This window comes from Petaurus breviceps, unplaced genomic scaffold (genome assembly GCF_028583685.1).
Source record: "Petaurus breviceps papuanus isolate PSGF00001 unplaced genomic scaffold, PetGlider_PUasm1.0 90823, whole genome shotgun sequence".
In the NCBI taxonomy this organism is placed as follows: Eukaryota; Metazoa; Chordata; class Mammalia; order Diprotodontia; family Petauridae; genus Petaurus; species Petaurus breviceps.
Window position 1 is genome coordinate 12,600,429 of NW_027187352.1, and position 23,407 is coordinate 12,623,835.

Consider the following 23,407-nt stretch of genomic DNA (forward strand, 5'->3'; position numbering starts at 1 on the left):
AGCTGTAAATGAATTTAGAATGGAAAGACCTTTGTCCAAGATTTGGTTCATATTGGACATACGACTACGGATGATAGGATAATAAGAGCATTGTGAGAAACGTATTTTTACAAGCCTTAAAATTTAAAAGCATGTGATTCATTTTTCTTATACAGCCTGCTTCATGAAGAAAATGTTTTTATAAACTGGCAAGTAAAATATAAATAGTACTATTTATTAATTTTTTTGAGGTGAGGGGAAGGCAGGGCAATTGTGTTTAAGTGACTTGTCCAAGGTCACAGTAAATAGTTCTATTTAAAAAGAGTAATTTCTTCCCCAAAGAGTGGGCCTTTATTGAAAGATGTATAAAATAATGTGTATACACACAAATACGTATTGTGTATGCATATATTTTAATTGCCTTAACCCCAATGATCCTGAAAATTCATGCCAGATTGTATTGTGTGACTCTAATCCATGTCCTGCCATAAATATAATGTATAAGATTTACTCCTCTTTTTTTCTTCTCCTCCTCCTCTCCTACCCCCATTTCCTTTGAATTATGAAAGGGTATAGATTAGAATTTTGTAAAAGGTAAACAGGCATGGGTGTGTCATACTTGTTGGGGGAAAAGAGTATATACCCCTACCTCTGCCAATAATTTCAGAGATCCAGTGAAGTCTTTAAAAGGGGAAATATAACCAGTTATTTTAGACATCTTTTCATACTGGTCTAGTCTTTGGGAAAAGATGAGTCTTTAAAAATAATTGTGTTATTAACTCATATTCATATTTCACTTGCCAGTTTACAAAACATTTTCTTTAGAGCAGCACTATGAAGTAGGCTGTGTAAGAACAATAAATCACATGCATTTAAACTTTAAGGTTTATAAAATACATTTTTCACAACCCACTTATTATCCTATCAATCATCATCACATGTCTACTAAGTATGAACCAGATCTTGTTAAGGTCTATACATTCCAAGTTTATTGGTGTACTCTCTCTCTGTCTCTCTCCCCCCTCTCTCTGTCTCTGTCTCTCTCTCTCTGTCTCTCTCTCTCTCTCTGTCTCTGTCTCTCTCACTCACTGACATGTTCTTCCTGTTGGATTCTGTGCAATGGATTCATTTTAGCTTTACCATTTAAAAAATCTTTTAAAAACCTTTCATTATTTCAAGGTCTTGTGCTCAGTATCAGTGGGGAATGCAAAAATGAGCAAGATACAATACCTGACTTAAAAGGAGTTTAAAGTTTAACGTAATTTAAAATACATACCTTCTCACCTAGTCAAGTATAACTTCCCTTCAGGTTTTTTTGTCCAATAAGTCTTACATTTATATAACATTATAATGCTATCAAAACTCTACCATTTTTTTTTGTTTATTATGATGGTAGCAGAACCACCAAATTCAAAATCAAATGGAAGAAAATAGGGAAAACCATCAAACCATACAGATTTGATATAAATGATATCCTTCATAAGGATGAAGTGGAAGAGATAAACAGATTTAAAGGATTAGGCAGATCTAGTGGATAGGGTGCCTGAAGAACTATGGACAGATGTTGTACTGGAAGCAGAAAAGAATAATCCAAAGAAAAAGATCAAGAAAACAAAATGGCTATCTGATAAGGCTTTACAAATAGCTGAGGAAAGAATGAAAGTCAAAACTAAAGGAGAAAGGTAGAGATATGCTGAATGCGGAATTCCAGAGAATAGCAAGGAGAAATAAAAAGATTTTCTTAAATCAATGCAAAAAGGAGGAGGAAAAGGAGGAGAAGGAGAATAAGAAGAAGGAGGAGGAGAAGGAAGAAGAGGAAGAGGAGAAAAAGAAGTAGGAGAAGAAGAAGAAGAAGATGATGATGAAGATAGAAAAGATGAGAGAACTATTGCATAAAAATGGTAGGGCCTTAATAGAATCAGAAGAGATCAAAAAGAGATGGAACAAATATGCAGATAATCACTATGGTGTGGTTACTAGTCTAGAAACAAATATCCTGTGGAATGAAGTCAAGTGGGCCATAAGAATTATTGCTAACATTAAGGGTGATGAAGGTGGCAGAAGCCCAGCTGAGTTATTTAAAATCCTAAAAGATGAAGTTGTTAAAGTGCTTCATTCAACATGCCAGCAAATTTGGATTACTCAGCAGTGGCCACTGGATTGGAAAAGATCAATGTATGTAACAGTTCTAAAAAAGGGCAATGCTAAAGAATGTTATAATCACCAAACAACAGTGCTCACTTCTCATACTAGCAAGATTATGTTTAATATTCTATAAACCAGGCTTCAGCAATATGTCAACCAAGATTTACCAGAAGAGCAGGCTCATTTTTTGAAGAGGCAGAAAAACTAGAGATCAAATTGCCAGCATTCACTGGACTATGGAAAAACCAAGGGAGTTCCAGAAAAACAAACAAACAAACAAACAAACAATCTTCGTTGACTACACTAAAGCTTTTGGCTATGAGGATCACAACAAAATTTAGCGAGTCCTCAAAGAGATGGAAGTAACAAATAATCTTATTTTTCTCCTGAAAAAACTATACGAGATGACAAGCAACAGGTGGAAATAAACATGGAACGACTCATTGGTTTAAGATGGAAAAGGAGGATAACAAGGTTGTATATTGTTGCCCTACTTATTTAACTTACATGCAGAATAATCATGAGAAATGGTGAATCAAAAGCCAGAGTTAAGGTTGCTTGGGGGAATATCAACAGTCTCAGATATGCAGATGGTAGAATTCTGATGACATAAAGTGAAGAATTAAAAATCCTCTTAATGAGGGTAAAAGAGGAAAGTGTAAAGCATGGCTTGAAGTTTAACATCAAAACAACAACAACAAAACAAAAACTGCTATTATGGCATCTGCTCACGTCACCTCCTGGAAAACAGAGGGAGAAGAAATGGAATCCATGTCAGATTTCATATTCTTGGACTCAAAAGCAGAGAACTCTCCTAGCCAACAAAGGTCCATATAGTCAAAGCTGTGGTTTCTCTAGTAGCAAGGTACGGCTTTTAAGAGTGGGACAATAAAGAAAGGTGAGTGTCACAGAACTGATATTTTTAAATTGTGTTACCAAAGACTTTTGAGAGTCCCTTGGATACAAAGGAGATCAAATTAGTCAATACTTATAGAAGTTACTTTAAACTTAATTTAAATGGCCAAATACTCAAGCTAAACCTTAAATATGGGGCAGCCAGGTTAGCACAGCGAGTAAGAACACCGGCCCCAGTGTTGGGATGACCTGGGGATCGAATCCGGGCTCAGATACTCAGCACCACACCCAGAAATAACTGGCCGTGTAACCTTGAGCAAGTTACTTAACCCCAATTGCTTAAAAAAAAAACTTAAATACTTTGGTCACATAATGAGAACAAAGGACTCATTGGAAAAGACCCTCATGCTGAGAAAGATGAGAACACAAAATTAGAAGGAGATAGCAGAGGGTAAGATGGATAATGTCATAGAAGCAAGGAACATGAGCTTGGGGAGACTCCAGTAGATAACAGAGAAGAGAAGGGATTGTGGGGGTCACAGAGAGTCAGACATGACTGAATTACTGAACAGCAACAAAAAAAGTAGTACTCCTTTGATACAATTCTTTTTTTGGGGGGTGGGGTCTTTATTATCTTCTCTCAGAAATACCAAAATTAATAATTCATCTTTAAACTTACAGAAGCATCTTCTCTATATAACCTTATTTACAACCTCCTGATATAATCCAACACTACACTCAGATTAGATTAATGGAACATATAATATTGGAGCTAGAAGGTAACTTAGAAGTCAGAATTTTAGCAGGTAGGATGTTAAAAGTGATTGATAATATTCTGCTGTTAGAACACAGAATTATAGTGATGGAAAGGCCATGAAACTAAGGAGGAGACTTAGAACACAAAATTTGAAAGACTTAAGAGCCCTTAGACCACAGAACTTTAAATCTTAGAGCTAGAAGAGTTTATGATATAGAATATTAGAGCACAAATTATGGAATTTTGATGATAAAATCATCTTGGGGAATAGACTGTTAGAAATACACACACACACACACACACACACACACACACACGCACACAATTTAGCTATTCAATGCAAGCCCAAAGTTTTAAGCATGAAGAAACTGATTCTGCAGGGAAAGTCACTTAGTCTAACTCACACATCTCCTTCACTAGAAGATCATCAAAAAAAACCAAAACTACAGGCAAAAACTTGGGTATATACACTTTGCACCCCAATAGTGAGTTAAAAAGTTTTAAAAATTACACAACCAACAGGTTGCTTATTTAATGCCCCCCAAAATCTTGATTTTTTTCAATGAAGTAAATGATTTATTAATTTCAATTTATTAAATAATTGGGTATTTTGGTATTCTGTAGACATCAATTCTTTGATCATTTGTGGGGAAAAGTAATTGGATAACAACTCATGTTAACAAAAAAGCATGATGCTATTAATAACTATAATCTCAGCATGAATCAGTAGTATAAAATAGCTAGCAAAAAAAGAAAATAATCTTAGACTTCATTAATTTGACTGTACTGTGACCTTGTACAATCTCACCCTGAGTTCTATGCTCAGTTCAGGATTTGTCATTTTAGGAAAAAAAAAAAACTTAGAAAAGGTAGAAACCATCCAGAAGAAGGGGAGCTGGGTGAGAGGAAACCAGAAATCTTAACACATGAGGAATAAATGAGAGTTGGAAACGTTTAGCCCAGAAAACAAAACAAAACAAAACATGACCCAGTAATACCACTACTTGGTCTATTTCCAAAGATAATTAGGGAAAAAGGAAAAGAACCTGTACGTTCTAAAATGTTTATAGCAGTTCTCTTTGTGGTGGCAAAGAACTGGAAATTGAAGGGATGCACATCAGTTAGGGAACTGCTGAACAAATTGTCGCTTATGTCTGTGAAGCACTATTGTCCTTTAAGATATAATGCGTTCAATGATCTTAGGAAAAACATGGGAAAACTGGAACAAAATAATGAAAAGCTAAATGAGCAGAACCAAGAGAATATTGTATACAGTAACAGGAATATTGTTTTGATAATAACTTTGAGTGAATGTTATTTTTCTATTATTAATACTCTAACTAAAAAGCACATATAGAGAAAGATGCTATATGCATTTCAAGAAAGAATCAATGAATAGATGTATAGAGTTATTTTACATAAATATACACATACATATATATACACACATATACACATATCTATGCACATATATGTGTGTGTGTATCTCTCTCCACATATATATATATATACATATATATATATATATACATACACTTGTTTCTAACGCTAGCTATCTCTAGAGTGGGATAGGGGAGGGAATTAAAAAGAAAAATATTCACGCGATAATTTTCTTGTTTATTTTAAAGGAATAACAAGTTGTGCATAGTAGATTTGCAGTTTAATTTACAATTGTCTTTTTATTATTCTATGTTATGAAAATATGCATTTTATTCCATAAATTAAAAAGAAAATTAAAAAAAACTTAGGTGGATACAATTACAGTTCTGAAATATGTGAAGAGATTTTATATTTAGTCTGGAAACAGATGACCAATGGATGACAATTAAGTGGAGTCAGATATTGCTGCAACACAGAGGACAGTTATCCAATAACTAGACCTGTTTAAACATTAAGTGGCCTAGCTGATCAAGCAGTGAATTTCCTGTCACTGCTATAATCTAAATTATTCACTTCTATATATACAATTGATCTGTGATTTTGACACTCTGGGACCATCTCTGTCTATAAAAGATCAAAAACCTTCTCAGTCTTGGGGGACATACCTAAGGAACTGCCTGAAATACACAAAGGTTAAATAGAATTCCTAGAGTAAAAGAACTGGTGACACACACGATTACTGGTCAATCATATTGGAGTGATCATTAATTTATTAGGCAAGAGGACAATTTATTTATTTCAAAGTTTCTATAGCAAGTGTTCTTAACCTGGGGTCCTAAAATGTGTGTGTGTGTGTGTGTGTGTGTGTGTGTATGTGAGAGACAGAGAGACAGAGAGAGAGATGAACAGAAAGATACAGAATCATAAATATAGGTGGTACAATAGATAGAGTGCCAGGCCTACAGTCAGGAAGACCTGGGTTCAAATCTGGATTCAAACGCTTATTAGCTTTGTGACCTTGGACAACTCACATATCTTTTGTGTATCTCAGTGTCCTCATTTGAAAAGTGGGGTTAAGAACATCTCCTACCTCTGATGGTTGTTGTGTGTATCAGATGAGATGATAATTGCAAAGCACTAAGCACACTACCAATATATAGTAAGTAATATATGAATAATAGTATTATTAATATTAATGCATACATTATATATCTAAAGCAATATAATTTGTTTCTTTTAAAATTCTGTACATTTTATATTATGAATTTAAAAACATGATTCTGAGATGAGGTTTATAGCTTCACCATTATGCCAAAGATGTCCATGACACCAAAAAAAAAGGATAAAGTCTACCTACTATAGAGAAAGTCTTGAAAAAGAACATTAGGAAGAATGTCTTACTTTTTTGTTTCTCCTTCAGTCTATTTGTTTGTTGTGCCTATATTTTAAAATGAAGCATTATTTTGATGAGAGGATTAAAATTGATCCTGTATTATTTTGTTTTTGATCCTATTTACATTTAATTGATTTAATCCTGTAACTGCCTAAGTCAGGGTTCTATCTCTCTGAATTTAGTTCAGAATTCAGTTGTCCTGTAATGGGTTAAGTTTTCCTATTAATCTATTTAATTCTTGGGGGATAAAGGTTGTCATAAGGGAGTTGAGCCTAATATCTTTATACCACCAAATTATCTTTCAAGGATGTCTGGTTCACTATCCAAAGAAATCTGGGTGACTGTCTTGCAGGTGGACTCAAACGATGAACACTTCTCAGTCAAAAGAGGGTAGAAAGGGGATTGTTGTTAGCCCCCATTCCTAACTTTCAGTCAATCATATTGTCTCCCATGCTTCAACTTTGTAATCAGTCATGTTTCCATCAACCCCATGATGTAACCTACCCTGTTATGTCTGTTCTTTGTTTAGTACTTCCAAAAACCTATAAAAGGGTAACTGTCCTTTTGTTTGGAACCTTTGGCTAGAAACAGAGTAGTTATTGAACCATCTTATTGGTGGGTTACTAGTCTTCATACTAAAATGTTATCTTGTTTAAATAAACATGTCTTAGTTTACTTTTTGGTTAATTTTTCTTGCAAAATTAGCAAAAGACTATTTTCATTAAAATTAAAAAGCATTTTGTCTATTTACTTTTCAAACCTTACAAAGTAAATGCTTTTGGGGATGGGTGGGTGGGAGGAGATTGCTATTTTCCTTTCCAGGCTCTGGGTCAGAGGTATACAATATTTGGAGTCAGTCAACAACATTGGTATATCCAACGTCGAGGGTCCAAGTCCAGGGCTTTTACTGATGGCCTTCTCTGTAGGTATGTCCTTAGACTGCAATTCCTAGCATTGAGCACTCAATGAAAAATTCTTTGTTGTTTCTACAGAGCAGGAAATTATAAGAGGAGACTCTCCTTTTCTTTTTGTTTCTTTTCTTTTTGTCCTCCACACCTTGGCTTGGCATTAATACCGCGTTCTTGGTCAAATAACTTCACTTTCATTTGTATCAGTTTCTTCCTCAGTAAGATGGAAATAAGAATTCTTGTAACTTCTGAGGCGTGTTGTTAAAGTGATAAAATTATAAAATACATGCAAGGTTTCTTTAAAAACCAATATGAAGTCATATGAAAATGCATGAGATCTTTATACTCTATTGTCATCTTAATTCCTATGTCTAATTTCTCTATTAATTGAACCTTTAAAAAGCACTGCTCATTCACCCTATGTTGCTTAATTAACTCAGAATTTACAAAGAAAGCATATTAACTTTAGCAGTGGAGAATTTTGATATTTCTGCCATCCATTCAGATGGTAGCAATGAAGAAGAAACATTATGAAATATGCAGAAATGGATTTGATTTTCAACTATCTTATAAAGGTGACTGCAAACAGTAGTAGTAGCAACAATAGCAGGTTGAGGAAAGAAGTAGAATTTTCCAATAAGTTTGACCTATTTATACTATTAAATTGGATAATTTAATCAGAGACGGAAGCACCAGGGCATTATAGGTAATGCAATGGACTTATAAGGACACCCGGCTTCTCATGTGCATTCTTCATTTATAATATCAATTTATATTTACAAAATACTTTACGATTTGCAAAGTCCTTTCCTGTTTTAATCTCCATGATGTAGGTTAAAAAAAAAACTGACCCTCTGAGATGCAATAACTTTACATATAAACAAAGAGATTAAATGTGATAATTTCCATAGCCCCATCCTTCTCTAAGCTCTTAGGAAAAAACAAAGGTTAGACAAGAAACATTTATTAAGAATCATCTATGTGCAAGGTACTGAAGTATGGGGATATAAAGAAAGGTAAAAATATGATCTTTGTCCTCAAGGAGTTCACATCCCAATAGGGGGATACAAGATGCAAGTAATTTGGTATATAGGAGAGACCAAACATCAAGTGATTGTAATCATCCATGAATGAGGTGATGAAACCCTGCTCCCTGGCAGCAGCTCTGTTCCCCATTACAAAAGCAGATGACTAAACAACCACAAAACAAACCAACAAAAAAACCTGTCCTTAGCTAAGGTCTTCAACACTGAATTCATACAACCCACAGCAAAGGAAGCCTGGTTCCTCATTGGCAACAAAAGGTTTTTTTCTTCTTTTTTTAAAAGAAAGAATTTCAAAGGAATATATATGAGTAGGAAAAACAAATGTCTATAATGGTTGTTGGAGAAGTTAACAATGATGGCCATGTTGTTCTTGATTTGAGATCATTGCAGTTTATAAGGGAAAAGATGTATCCATGAATGAGATTTTTTATACTCTTTTATAATCTTTCCTAATTTCTAATTCCTCTCATTACTAATTGTACCTTTAAAAAGAACTCTTCATCCACCCTCTGTGGTTTAATTAACCCAAACATTCTAAAAAGAGTAAATTTTAGCAATAGAGAATTGTGATATTGCCATCATCCAATTAGATGGTTGCAAAGAGGAAGAACCATTATGAAATATGTAAAAAATGGATTTAGTTTTCAAATATATTTTGAAGGTGATAGTGATCTGAAAAACGGACCCTGTTGCTATAACAAACCATAATTTCTTTAAATGGAGTCAGAATTCTACACAGTAACCAACCACTGACTCTTGTACATACTAAACACTAAATTATTGTTTAGTAAGTAGCTTTTGATCTTGTCTCATGCTACTGATGTCCTAAACTTTTGAAGTATAGGACATAGCTGAGTTCCCTCTGTAATTAATTGATCCTCTCTTTCTAAAAGAATCCAGTGAAATTCAGTTATCAATTAGTGGGTGTATCTGAAAGGTATAGAGAATTAATTCTAAATAATCCATTTTCAATTGCTTGCTTTCACAATGAGGGTAGAAAGGGAGAGAATGTGGAATTCAAAGCTTTACAAATGAATGTTAAAAATTGTTTTTTCAGGCAACTGGGGAATAAACTGTATATGCAATAGGGTATAGAAATCTATCTTGCCCTACAGGAAAATAAAGGGGAGGTGAATGGGAGAAGGGGGGTGGTGATAGAAGGGAAGGCAGATTGGGGGAAGGGGTGGTCAGGGTTCATACTATCCTAGGATGGGGGGGAGAGATGTGTAGAAAATTTGGAATTCAAAATCTTGTGGAAATGAATATTGAAAACTGAAAATAAATAAATTATATACAATTTTAAAAATAATTCATATTCAAATATTTGAATTTTGGCCTATCTACACACTTAAAGTTCCCATAATACTTGATAATCCTTCACTTCATTCTGAACTATGGAGATTTCATATTTTGTAATAATCTCATTCTCTATAAAGAGAAACCTATGCTGTGAATGCAAAATACTTTATTCTATATATTAATACCATGATAAATAGCTTGTGAATGTTCCAGTCAACTGATCCAGCCCAGTAGCCAATTCATAAAGACATAGGTTGACTTGTGAGACATGCCCCTAGGGTTAGCATATCTCTCTTTTCTTCACAAATCAGGATCTCATTTCTATTTTTAACATATAGAATGTTCTCTGCCTAGGTTTTTAATATCTATTCCTAACAAAAGATCATGCTCCTTCTGTTGGCAGAGAATCTTTTTCAATTAGTAGCAGAAAAAAGCCCTGCAAATTTAGCATGCCCTTGTGAAACTACTACAACTCAGTTTGTCTAGGGAAAGATTTCATGTTACTTGCAGTGATACACATGTAGTACATCAGATTATATAAAAAATACATATGTTTTTTATCTTATTCATCCAATGTAGAGATAATAAAGATCTGAACATATACTTATTAATACTCAAACATGTGTCAAGGATTGTGCTAGGAGTTAAAAGTGGCATGAAGATAAATAAAACAAAGTCCCTGCCCTCAGGGTGCTTACCTTCAGTGTTATGATAATAGCTCAATTAGGATCACAAAAAACTTCCTTCACAACCACCACAGTAATATCCCTATTATCCTCATCATTTTACTGATAAAGAAGCTGAGTTAGGAAGAGATGAAATGCCTCCCAAGAGGTCACTCAGATAATATGTATTGTTAGACTTGAGCCCAACTATTTTTATTCTCATTTGTATGCATCACTTTGAGATCTCACTTACTTACATTTCCACCATACAGTCAGTAAACTGATTATTGCGAAAACTTTATCACAATGCAAGATGCCATCAAAACTTGATTCCCCATCTCATCACTACCTTTTGTCCATCTCATTGGAATATATAGAATCATTAACTCCAAACCTCCATTTGAGGAGGGAACTGTAATCAGATAATTGATATTTCTTTGGGATTTCTTGGACTTTTCTGTCATGCTCTGGTACTGAGTACCTTCCCCAGCTATCCATTCCTTCCTTTTGTTTGTTGTCTTCTTTTATTAGATTATAAGCTCTTTGTGGGCATGAACTGTCTTTCTCTTCTTTCATGTATATATTCACAACACTTAGCAAAGTGCCTGGCCCATATTAGGTTCTTAATACATGTTTTTCAATTAATTGATTCTACCTCCATACTCTTTCCTTAACATCTTACTCCTTCGAGGTAGATCAACCTAGTCATTCCTCCAGGGCATCTCATTTATCTTGTTATCTCACTCCCCTCTCCCCTATGAGTTATTATATAGCTTTTCACATCATAAACATTTAATGTGGTTGTTAAATACGTAAATGCCCTGACTTGTGACTGGAAAAAAAAATCATGATAAATACATCATATATAAATGTCATCAAAGTTCTGAGGAAGAAAACTCAAAGGTTACTCATTGTATAAATATTTCAAGTTTAGAGTATCTGCCACCTAATAACCCTCTGCAGTATGTTTCTTATGTGAGGAGTTTCCTTAGGAGCAAATTTGATGAGCAATGGAGAGAGTAGAGAGGAAAGAAGAGAGATGGGGATTAAGCCTTGGAATTGGGAAGAGGGGTGACACACATAGGAGGTAGGATAAAAGCAAAAACCAGGAGTAATTGCAAATATAAGTGGTTTGATAGGTAGGAGATAATAGTGTCAATGAATCTAAACAAAGAGAGAGTATTTATTAGTATAAAAAGCTGCTGAAAGGTCAAGGATGAGAACAGTGAAGATGCCATCATATTTAACACTTTGAGAGGTAACTGGTGACATTTGAGACTGCAACTTCAGCACACTATTCTCATGGAAGTGTGTACAAGGTAGGCATATAGTAAAAGTTAGCTCTTTTTTTTTCTTTCCTTAAAGTCATGTATTTTATAGGAGTTGGATCAAATGACCTTGAAACTCAATTCCAACTAAGATTCTATGACTCTGTGGCTTCTATGCCCAGTGCTAAATAGTGAAAGGTGACATTTATTAATGATAATCCTGATGTCTAGTGAAATAATAGGTTGTTTCTGAGTCAACAAAGAAAAACTCCATTAATTCAATAAGGACTTAGCATGATGTATAATTAGTAAAAATCTTCCTCATATTAAAAAACAAAAACAAAAACAAAGACTGCTACTTAGGCACAGTGACTATGATATCTGTTTTTGAAAATAGTTTTAGGGGCAGCTAGGTGGTGCAGTGAATAGAGAACTGGCCTTGGAGTTGGGAGGATGTGAGTTCAAATATGACCTCAGACACTTAACACAAAACTAGCTGTGTGACCTTGGGCAAGTACCTTAACCCCAATTGCCCTACCTTCCCCCCTCCAAAAAGCAAAAAAAAAAAAAAAAAAGCTTTATCAATATATTTTTTATTTCATCTAGATTTCCCCCAATATTTTTTCACTACTCATCCCAGAAACAAATCCCTTAAAATAAAAATATTTTATTGAAATAAAAAGAGGAAGATGAGAAAAAGCCATTAAAATTTATTAACATTAAAATATTTAATATATGGAATAGTCCATATTCTTGTATCCCAACTTTTGCAATAGATCTGGGAAAGGACTCTCTTTAATGTCTTCCTTAATGTCAAGTTTATTCTTTACTATTCTACAAAATTTACTTTCATTTATTTTCAGGTTGTTGATATTTCTATTTCTATAGTATTATATTCCTAGCTTAGCTTCCTTCACTTTTCATCAACTCTTGGATTCATAATCTTTGTTGTTATCTCTCTGTCAAACAGAATTTGAATATGAAAATACACATCCTTCATTTTCTGATATAATTTGGATGAAATAAAGAAGAGCTTGTTCTATTAACAGAATATGAAAATATAAATAAAATAGGATAATGGATTCAGATGCCTATGATAAGGATTTTAATCCTGATTCTTTCTTGCTCTTAATGAAACTTGATAAGTCTCACCACATTTACACTCAGTATTCTCATGTATAAAACAAGTAATTTTGACTGGATGGTATCTAATATCCCTTTTGCCCTGAAATCTCATGATATCACCTTGATTTCTCCTTCCTCTCTGTCTCAGAGAGCCATATGCAAGAAATTTCAACCTGGGGGTAGAGCCAAGATTAAATTAGAGGCTAGTCAGTAGGATTCTTTCAGCTTTCCCCTCCAAACAACTTGATGCCTTAGATCGATTTTTGTAGTGGTAGAGACTACAAAAGTTCAGTGAGAGACATTTTTTCTGGCCTAAGAAAACTAAGGAGGCCATCAAAAAAAGCCTGTGACATTGAGGTGAGGCTATGTGTAGAGCCCATAAATACAGAAGCAGTAACAGAAGACACAGCAGCAGAAGCAACTTCAGTAACTCTCAATCCAGAGACAGTAAGGGGGTCAAAAAACCTGTCAGAAAGACATTATAGGTCATACTTTGCTAGCACTGGGTAGAGCTTGCAGAGCCTGGCAACTCCATTACTTATATGCAGTTCATAGTTCCTGTACAGAGAGGAACTCTGGGGTTCAGTCAACAGAGAGCAGGAGTCTTAGTGACACTTAGTGACACAAGGTAAGAAGAAACACTAGAGTGTGTGGCTACAGGGATTCAATGGCCCTTGCTGATTAAAGACTAGAATGAAGAAGAGCAATTATCATGCCTTTCCCAGGATCATACCAGCTTGGAAGCACCAAAAACTTGCAGACCCTAAAACTAGCTCTGAATATATGAGTATGAAAAGCCTGTGACACAGTGCAGTTCAAAGTCAAGAATTACCCTGGGAAAATGAGTAAACAACAACAAACTTGACCATGAAAAGTGACTATAATGGCAAAGAAGAGTTGTCAAAAATCCAGGAAAAGTTAGCAATGTGAAAACAGCTCCAAACAAAGCCTCAAATAAAAAAAAATGCTAATTGGACCCAAGGCCAATAAGAATTACTTGAAGAGTTAAAGAAAAAGATGAGTGGTAGAGGAAAAAATGGGAAAAGAAATGACAGTTATAGAGGAAAATTATGAACAGAGAATTTACAGTTTGGTAAAAGAGGCACAAAAATACTAAAGAAAATAACACCTTAAAACAATAGACTTGGCCTAATGGTACAAAAAAAAAAGGTACAAAAAGTCATTGAAGGAAAGAACTCCTTAAAAACAATAATTGGGCAAATAGAAACTAATGATTCTATGAGTCTTCAAGAAACAATAAAACACTTTAAAATAATATTTAAAATAGAAGAAAATGTAAACTACCTCATTGAAGAAAACAAAAATCAACTGACCTTGAAAATGGATAAAGAAGAGATTATTTTAAAATTATTGGGCTATCTGAAAACTATGATCAAAGAAAGGGCTCTGACATCATCTTTCAATAAATTGTCAAGGAAAATTGCCCTGATATTTTAGATTCAGAGAATAAAATCAGAAATAAAAGAATCCACTTATCAACTCCTTACAGAGATCCCAAAATGGGAAATCCCAGGAACATTATAGTCAAATTTTAGAGATTCCAGTTAAAAAAATATACTTCAAATACTGTGGAGTCACATGCAGGATCACTCAAGCTTTAGGAGTTTCCATGTTAAAGGTATAAAATATGTGCTTGGAATATGACATTCTAGAGGGCAAAGAAGCTAGGACAACCTACTCAGCAAAATTGAGTAAAAACTTTCCAGGGGGAAAAATGATATTTAGTGAATTAGAGGACTTTCAACCATTCCTGATTAAAAGACCAAAGTTAAGTAGAAAATCTGAATTTCAAACAGAAGACTCAAGAGAAGCACAATAAGGGAATAATGAAAGAGAAATCACAAGGTACTAAATAAGGTTCAGTTAGTTTCCATTCCCATAGAAGATGATAGATGTAATTCCTAAGACCTTCATAACTATTAAGGCAGTTAAAAGAAGTTTACATAGATAGAGGGCATGGATATGAGTTGATTATATTGGAATGATCTCAATAAAAATGAAAGGGTTTGAAAGAGGGATGCTTTAGGAGAAGGGGAAAGGGAGAGGTAGAATGGATTATTTTTTTTTTCAGGGCAGTTGGGGTTAAGTGACTTGCCCAAGGTCATATGGTTAGTTTGTGTGTGTGTGTGTGTGTGTGTGTGTGTGTGTGTGTGTATTAAGTCTATGAGGCTGTATTTGAACTCAGGTCATCCTGACTCCAGGGCCAGTGCTCTATTCACTGTGTCACCTAGCTGTGCCAAATGGAGAATTTTTTCACATAAAAAGGCACCCAAGAAAGAGATTTTATAGTGAAAGGGAAAATGGGATGGTGGTTGCAGCAATGCATTTTTTCACATAAAAAGGCACCCAAGAAAGAGATTTTATAGTGAAAGGGAAAATGGGATGGTGGTTGCAGCAATGCTTGAACTGCACTCTCATTCAAATTGATTCAAAGAAGGAAGACTATATATTCACTCTATTTTTATATAGAAATGAAACTTACCCAATAGGGAAATAGGAAGAAAAAAATAATAAAGGGGGAAATGGTAAACAGGTGGACAGATAAAGGGAGGCAGTGGTTGGAAGGACAATAAACTTTTGAGAAGGAACAAGATAAAGAGAGAGAGAAGAAGAAACAAAAGAAAATGGGATCATTGTGAATAGGATGAGCTCATCACTATGTTTAAATTGAATAGGAGTATGGATTATAAACCAGAATCCAACAATATGTTGTTTATGAGAGAAATATTTGAAACAGAAATACACTCATAGAGATCAAATAAAGTGTTGGAATAGAGTCTAATGCATTTCACATAAGGGTAAAGGTGGAAATTTTGATCTCAGGCAAACAAAAAATAAAAACAGACTTAATTAAAAGGGATAATCAGTGAAACTATATATTGCTAAGAAGAGGTCTATTAGACAGATAATGAAGTAATATCAAAAAAAATTATATCAATTTTCTCTGATCAAGTCTTTATTTCTCAAAAGTATACTTAATATGTGTGATAGTAATGGCAATTAAAGATTCCCCTGTACTGGCTTGGTTTTCAAATTGATTGTATTAAAACCCAGAGTTTGTTAATCCCACCTGTGGGATGGGCTTGTTGATGTGAAAAGAAAGTCCTGAAGTGGGAGGAGCTGGTGACGTAGATTTGGAGAGACACTGGAGAGAGGCGGAAGATCTTTTTTGGAAGCAGCACCTCGTGGCGAGAGAGAGAGAGAGACTAAGAGGATTGCTGGTGGCCGCTTTGAATTGCCCTGGACTTTTGAGACCTGCCCCCTGAGCTGCCAAGGACTGAGGAGACATGGCTGTTTTGCTGGTACTTTGTCTGTCTGTTTTGATGTTATTTTGCCAGATTTGTCCACTGGTGAAAGACTGTCCTGTTGAAGAAGTCCTGGAACCTGGCATTTGGTTAAGAAGGCCTGAGACTGTCCTGCAGACAGAGAGTGAATACTGTCCACTGGTGAGGGACAGTACTGTTGTTGCAGGGGTCTGGAGACTGTCCTGCAGACAGAATGAATACTGTCCACTGGTGAGGGACAGTACTGTTGTTGCAGGGGTCTGGGAGCCTTTCTGTTGGTTCAGAAGCCCTGAAGAAGGATTTTCTTGTATGTTTACAGAAATCCTGGGAGAGGGCTTTGCTAATGTGTTCAGGGGTTCTAGGGCTGTTCTACAGACAGAGGATAAATTCATGAAGGGACTGGCAATGTATCTTATGGCCTTGCTAAGCCTTGTCTCTCCAGGAACTAAGATTGCTGAGAACTTGCCTCCTGTCAAGATGAAGAAAAGACCTCCATTTGGGTATTAAGTGCTGTGTTTAAACTTGATGTAACTCTGGGGTAGATTCAATTGTGATCCAGGGGTGGGGAACTTTTGACCTTTTTGTGTTCTATGGTTGAGCAAATGAATGTATTTTACTTATGTTTGGAAACTAATCTCCATTTGAGAAGAGGGGCTTTGTGGTGGACTTAATTAAGGTATAGCCTAGGGGTGGAGAAGTATTTGGAACAGAGACTTTGTAATTGATTTAATGATTGGAAAGTCCTGGGGTGGGGTAGGCCTTGGAGATTATTTAATCACACTTAGTAAATGCTGTATTTTGAATGATGTCATGTTTTGATCTTCTCTGTTCTGGGTTTGTTACTGAATAAAATAGAGAGCACCTATGCTGGTATTTTGAACCTGGGAAGTTGCCTTTCCTTGGCATTACATTACAATATGGGACTGAGTTAATTTAAAAAAAAAGTAATTCCCCAATTGATAATCAAAGGACATAAGTAGGAAAATGTTTGAAGAATAAATCAAAGCTATCTCTAACCATATGAAAAAATGTTCTAAATCACCATTGATTAGAGAAAGGTAAATTAAAATAATTCTGAGGTACTATTTAACACTTATCAGAAGTAACAAATGTTGGAAGGATTGAGGGGAAAAACAGATACATTAATGAATTTTTGGTGGGGTAGTATACTGGTCCGATCATTCTGGAGAACAATTTGAACCTAGGTCCAGAGGACTAAAAAGTTGTGCATACTCTTTGACCCAGAAATATAATTTCTAGATATTCCTCAGTAAGGGATAAAAAAGGAAAAGGACCTATAGGTACAAATATACATATAATAATTATTTATGTGGTATCTAAGTGAAAATTTGGGAGATGTTCATCCATTAGGAAACGGCGGAACAATTTGTGGCATATGATTGTGATGGAGTACTAGTGTACTCCATGGGAAATGATGAAGGGGACTGATGCAAAGTGAAGTGAGAAGAACTGGGAGATCACTGTGTAGTGTAACATAGTGTTGTAATGATGATGAGCTGTGAAAGATTTGGATACTCTGACCAATGCAAAGATCCAAGACAACTCCAAAGGACTCATGATGAAAAGTAGTTTTTACCTCCAAAGAAAGAACGGATAAATTCTGTGTTAATTTAAGTATAATTTTCTCATTTTATTTTTCTTATTTGTTAAAAATACATAACTAATATTGAATTTTTTTCATGATTTCACATAAATAATTAATATTATATTATTTGACTTCTCAGTGAGTTTGGCAGGAGGTGAGAGGAAAGGAGAGAAATTGGAACTCAAATTTTAAAAAAAGAATATTAAAAATAAACACATAATAAATAAAAATATGGTTAAAATAAAATAAACAGCTTGAAAAAAAGATTTTAAAAAGAGGAGAAAAGAGATAACTCCACAAAACTAACCAACACAACATCTGCCAGTATATGCTGTGTTCCACAACCATATTCTCCTATCTCTGAAAAAAAAATAACCAAGTCCCTTATTTATTCCTCATGGAAAACGTGGTTATTATAACTTTACAACAATCAGTTTTTATTTGCTTGTTATATTTGCTCTTTCCATTTACATTGTGGTCTTCATTGACTCTATTTCTTTGCTCATTCTGCTTACTTCACTATTCATCAGTTCATATGTCTACTAATGCTTCTCGGAATTCTCCATAAGCTTTATTTCTTACAATATTACTACTACTACTAACACTACCACCACTACCACAACCACCACCACCACTACGACCACCAGCACCGGCACCATCACCACCAATAGCATTTATATACGTTTTATACTTTCACAAATTACATTGAAACATAGGTATATCCCATTTAAATAATGAAAAAAAATATTGTGGTTCTTCATTCTCCCAATCAATGAATATCTATTTGGTTTCCAGAATAACTGCACTAAATAATTTAATAGATTTTATAATTGTAATGAGAAAAGACTAACTGGATGTGAAAGTGATAAAATCAAAAGTAATGTGTGGCAGAGTGCTGGACTGATTACAGATTATCCACTCCAAGCTAAATATTTGCATTCAACAAAAGCAGAGTCCCCAAAACAAAATGACACCAGAACATGTAATGTCAACAGATTAGAGAGTTTCTCTTAGTGGTAATATTTTATTGCTAACTTGGAGAGAAAGTTGAGCCAATACATGGTTGGCAACAGAGGAGGAGAAAAAGAGTGGGCAGCTTTCAGAGATCTGATGTACAGCACTGCATAAATGCATCTGGGTCAGAGCACTGGCAAACATCAATACAGATTTGATGAAAATGATGGGGAAATTCAGAAACTGATAAATGAAAAATGAGAACTTCATAGGGATAGCAGGATAGATATCCCTCATAGCAGGATAATTCATCTATCTCTAAGAAGTCATCATTTAACTCCATCAAAAGTAAAGTACAAGCAAAGTTTAGAGAGATGTAGGATTTTTGACTCAATATAAAAGCAGATGAAATTCAGTTTCACACTGATAGTAGCAATTCAAAGTGCTTTTATGATTCACCAAAGGCAATTTATGGTCCAAAGACATACGAAGCATCTCAACTACTCAGTGCTGGAGGTACCACATTGATTAGTGAAAAGGGTATGACTCTAGAGAGATTGGTCAAATACTTCAATAATGTTCTCAACAAACCATTATCAATCAATGCTTAAATCACTGACTATTTACTTCAGGTTGAAGTTAATCCCTTGCTAGGCAAATTTCCAACTGAAGAAGAGGATTTAAATGCCATTAGGCTCCTCCCCTTTGTCAAAGCATCTGGTGCTCATTCTATTCCATCTGAGATTTAAAACGTAGAGAGATCCTTAGTTCACAAAAAGGCTCACTAAAATTTTCTGGGTTATATGGCAAGAACAGGTTATCTCCCAGGAATTCAAGAGCACCTCCATTGTCCATCTTTATAAAGGAAAAGGAAACATTGTCCTGTGAAAATCATGGGAGGGGTGAGGTGTCTCTTTCTTTTTTTCTAAATTAAATTTTGTTTATTTTTAGTTTACATCACTCATTTCTACAAGATTTTGAGTTACAAATTTTCTCTCTGTCTTTCCCCTACCCATCACCCCAAAACAGCGATCCCACTGTATCCCCCTCCCCCAATCTGCTCTCTCCTATATCCTCCCCCATTTCCCCTCTGACTTTCCAGTAGGGCAAGGTGGATCTCTATACCCCAGTGCCTGTATATCTTATTTCCCAGTTGCATGTAAAAAACAATTATACATACATACATACATACATATATATATTTCTTTTTTAAACATTTGATTTTAAAATTTTGAATTCCAGATTCTTTCCCTTCCTCCCTCATCACCCACCCTCAATGGGAAGATAGGCACTTCAGTACAGGTTGTACACATGTAGCTACACCAAACATCTCCGTAGTGGATATATTTTATTCTCTATTTTGACACTGTCCCTTTTCAAAAGTGTTGCTTCTAACGAAAGCCTTTGATACTGTCAGTTCTGAGGGTTTAAGGAAAATCATGTCAAAATTTGGTTTTCCAAAAAAGTGTATTAGTATCATATGTCAATTTCATGATGGCATGCTTCCCTGGGTTCTGGATAATGGACAATGTGCTCACACTTTCCCAGGCACCAATGGCATAAAATAAGTCTATGTGCTTGATGCCATGCTTTTTAGTACAATATTTTCATCCATGCTGTCAAATGCTTTCAATGAGGATGAACACAGTATCAAGGTCAGTACCACACTGATGGTAAATAATTCAATTTGAAAAGACTACAAGTCAAGACTAAAGTGGCGGGAGTGTTAGTGTATGATTTTTTGTTTGTAAGTGATTGTGCACTTAAACACAGACTCTGAAGTTGAGATGCAACAAAACATGGATCGATTTTCTGCTGTCTGTGCTAATTTTGGTCTAATAATTAACACCAAGAAAACACAGCCAGCACAACACCATCTATACATGGAACCATTGATTAGAGTCAAAAGAAAAGTTTTGAATAAGTGGATAAGTTCACTTATCTTGGCAGTATACTTTCCAGGGAAATACATAGTGATAGTGAGGTTGGTGCACACATTGCCAGAGCTATCTCAGTGTTTGGGAGGCTCTGAAGGAGAGTGTGAAAGAGAAGAAGTATGAGTCTGCCTACCATCTGAAGGTCTATAGACCCATTATGCTGATCTCATTATTGTATGCCTGTGAAAACAGGATAGTATGTGAGTGCCAAGCCAGAAAACTGAATCACTTCCCTTTGAATTGTCTCAGGAAGATTCTAAAGATCACCTGCCAGGATAAGATACCAGACACGGAGGTGCTTTCTTGGACTAAACTGCCAAGTATTAAACCTCTATTACAGAGAGCACAACTCTGGTGGGCTGTCCACATTGTAAAAATGCCAAACATACACTTGCCTAAAGACTTTTGTACAAAACTCACACAAGGCAAGCGCTCACATCATAGTTAGAAAAAGTGATGCAAGGACACTGTCAGTATCTCTACTAAGAACTTTGAAATTGATTGCATGATTTTGGAGACACTGGCATAGGACCACTCAGCATGATGTGTCCTGAGAAGAGGAGAATTGAAGTTGCTCAAAAGAAAGGCAAGATGCAGAAATTTAGAGAAACCACTGCAAATGTTCACATGGACTATTTGTGCCTGATCCAGCAGAATACTTGGAACTCGTATTGGTCTATTCAGCCATAGTCAGACACCCTGTAACTTGACTCTAACACAGTAATGTCATTTTGGTCCTCTTTGAGAATGAAGGACAGCAACCCATTAAATGATGTCCAATACCTAATTAAATATAAGCAACAAAACAATTATTGTGTAACTTAATGCACGAAGGACTGTGTAAGAAAGTTTATTCTCTAAAAGGGGAAGGGAAATGGAAGGGAATAAAAATGTATATAGCTTCTACTATGTGCCAGGCACTGTACTAAGAGCTTTTATAAATATTATCTCATTTAATCCTTACGGCAACACTGGGAAGTAGGTCTATTATTATTTCCATTTTATAGTTGAAGAAACTGAGGCAAACAATGGTTAAGTGACCCACCCAGAATCATATAGCTAGTAAGTGTCTGAGTCCAGATTTCAGTTCAGGTTTTCTTAACTCTAGCCCCAGCCCTATCCACTGTACCACCAGCTATCTTCCAGATTAAAAAAAAAAAGTCTAGTGAGGGAGGTAAGAGTTACCCAAGAATAATTTCTTCAAGTCTGGATCCTAGCTTCAGTTCTACCACTTATGAGCTATGCAACCAAGGGCATGAATGTTTTTCATACTGACCCTTGACTTCCTAAACTATTAAATGGGGCTTCAGAAATACTTTTACCAGACTTCACCTACTTCACAGGTTTGTTGTGGGTATCAAATCAATGTAGTCATAACACTTCAGAAACCACCAAGATCTCTATAAATGTGAGTGATTATATTATTCTTATTTCTATTTACTGTTTTGTCATTATTAAGTCAGTATTTAATAAAGAATATAGCCTATAGCAGGACCCTATCATTGTAGATCTAGACCTGAAAGAAACTTTGAAAATCAATTGGCACAGAATTTTCATTATACCTCAGTAAAATTATAGACCTACACTTCTATTTACACTATTCTTTGGAATTAGCAAGCTCATGTACTTGGACTTGAAATCCAAAAAGTCTTCCACTAAATCCTACCTTCCCCAAAATTTATAAACATTTAAGTAATAAATAAAATACTTATCAGTATTTTATATTATTTAAGTATTTATTTTATAATATAATATGCTAGGCCATATGTGTCATATCATAAGTGCTACAGACAACAGGATGAGAAGTAGTAGTGGTAACATCGCTTAAGGGACAAATTGAAAAGATATTATGATGCCCTTTTTTCTCTTTAAGATAATTGGATCCATATCAGTAAAGTGATGTGCTGGCTCTCTGGTCACCAGAGGAATAAAAGCACTTCAAGGACCTTCTTAAAGAATTGAGGTACCTGCTTCTCCATGAGGAAAAATGGTTATTTCATTAAAGAATATATTCATCTCTGTAGGATATCACCCTTTCAAGGTGAAAGGAGGAAGGTAGAGAAAAAGTGATGGAGTAAAGGAAACATTCCAGTCAAACTCTGCCAACATCCCCTTATAAATAACTTTAAAATAAAGCATCAAATCAAGTTACGGAGCAATATACCCAACAAAACATCTGCATGAGACATTTTTTCTATCTCAAGGCAACTTAGGAGGTTAAAATGAGAGGTCTATGGCACTGGGATGAAGGTTGGCCTAGAGCACAGTGCACAACAACATTAACTATGGGCCTTGGAGGCTGCAGTAGTAAGAGTAGCAGCAGTAGCAGAAGCTCACACTACCCAGAGATGGTAATGAGATTGAACAATTGGTCAGAAATAGATTACAGGGGACCCATGGGTGGATATCGGGTGTAGGAGTACGTACCTCTTCACAACTGCATTGAGAATTACTCAGTTCTATGTCCCAGTCCCAGGGTAGAAGGAGACCAGGGGGTCTAAAATTCCTTTTTGCAATTTCATGGTGGAAAGAGGATCACTGGTACTTGTGGTTGCAAGGTTGCAGGGGTCTTTCCTGGGTAAGAACAAGTGTACAGACTAGGAAAGTAGTGATCATACCTCTTCCCAGACCATATCACCTTGGAAGGACCAAAAACAGTCTGCCAGAAAATAGTTGTGGAAATAGCAGGGTAAAACCTCCTGAATCTTGGGACAGTGATACCTGACCCCACACCAGAGGTCAGCAAAGCCCAACTCTAACATAAAATTTAATGTCAAGAAACAGG

General features: G+C 35.3%; 1 long non-coding RNA gene across 1 annotated transcript; it reads left to right on the plus strand.

Moving 5' to 3' along the window:
* The first annotated feature begins 16,039 nt into the window (after positions 1-16,039).
* LOC138148388 (uncharacterized) lies at positions 16,040-17,013 on the plus strand. The gene is made up of 2 exons (XR_011165046.1): positions 16,040-16,865; positions 16,911-17,013. It is a non-coding gene; the product is annotated as an uncharacterized lncRNA (long non-coding RNA).
* Positions 17,014-23,407: the final 6,394 nt, after the last annotated feature.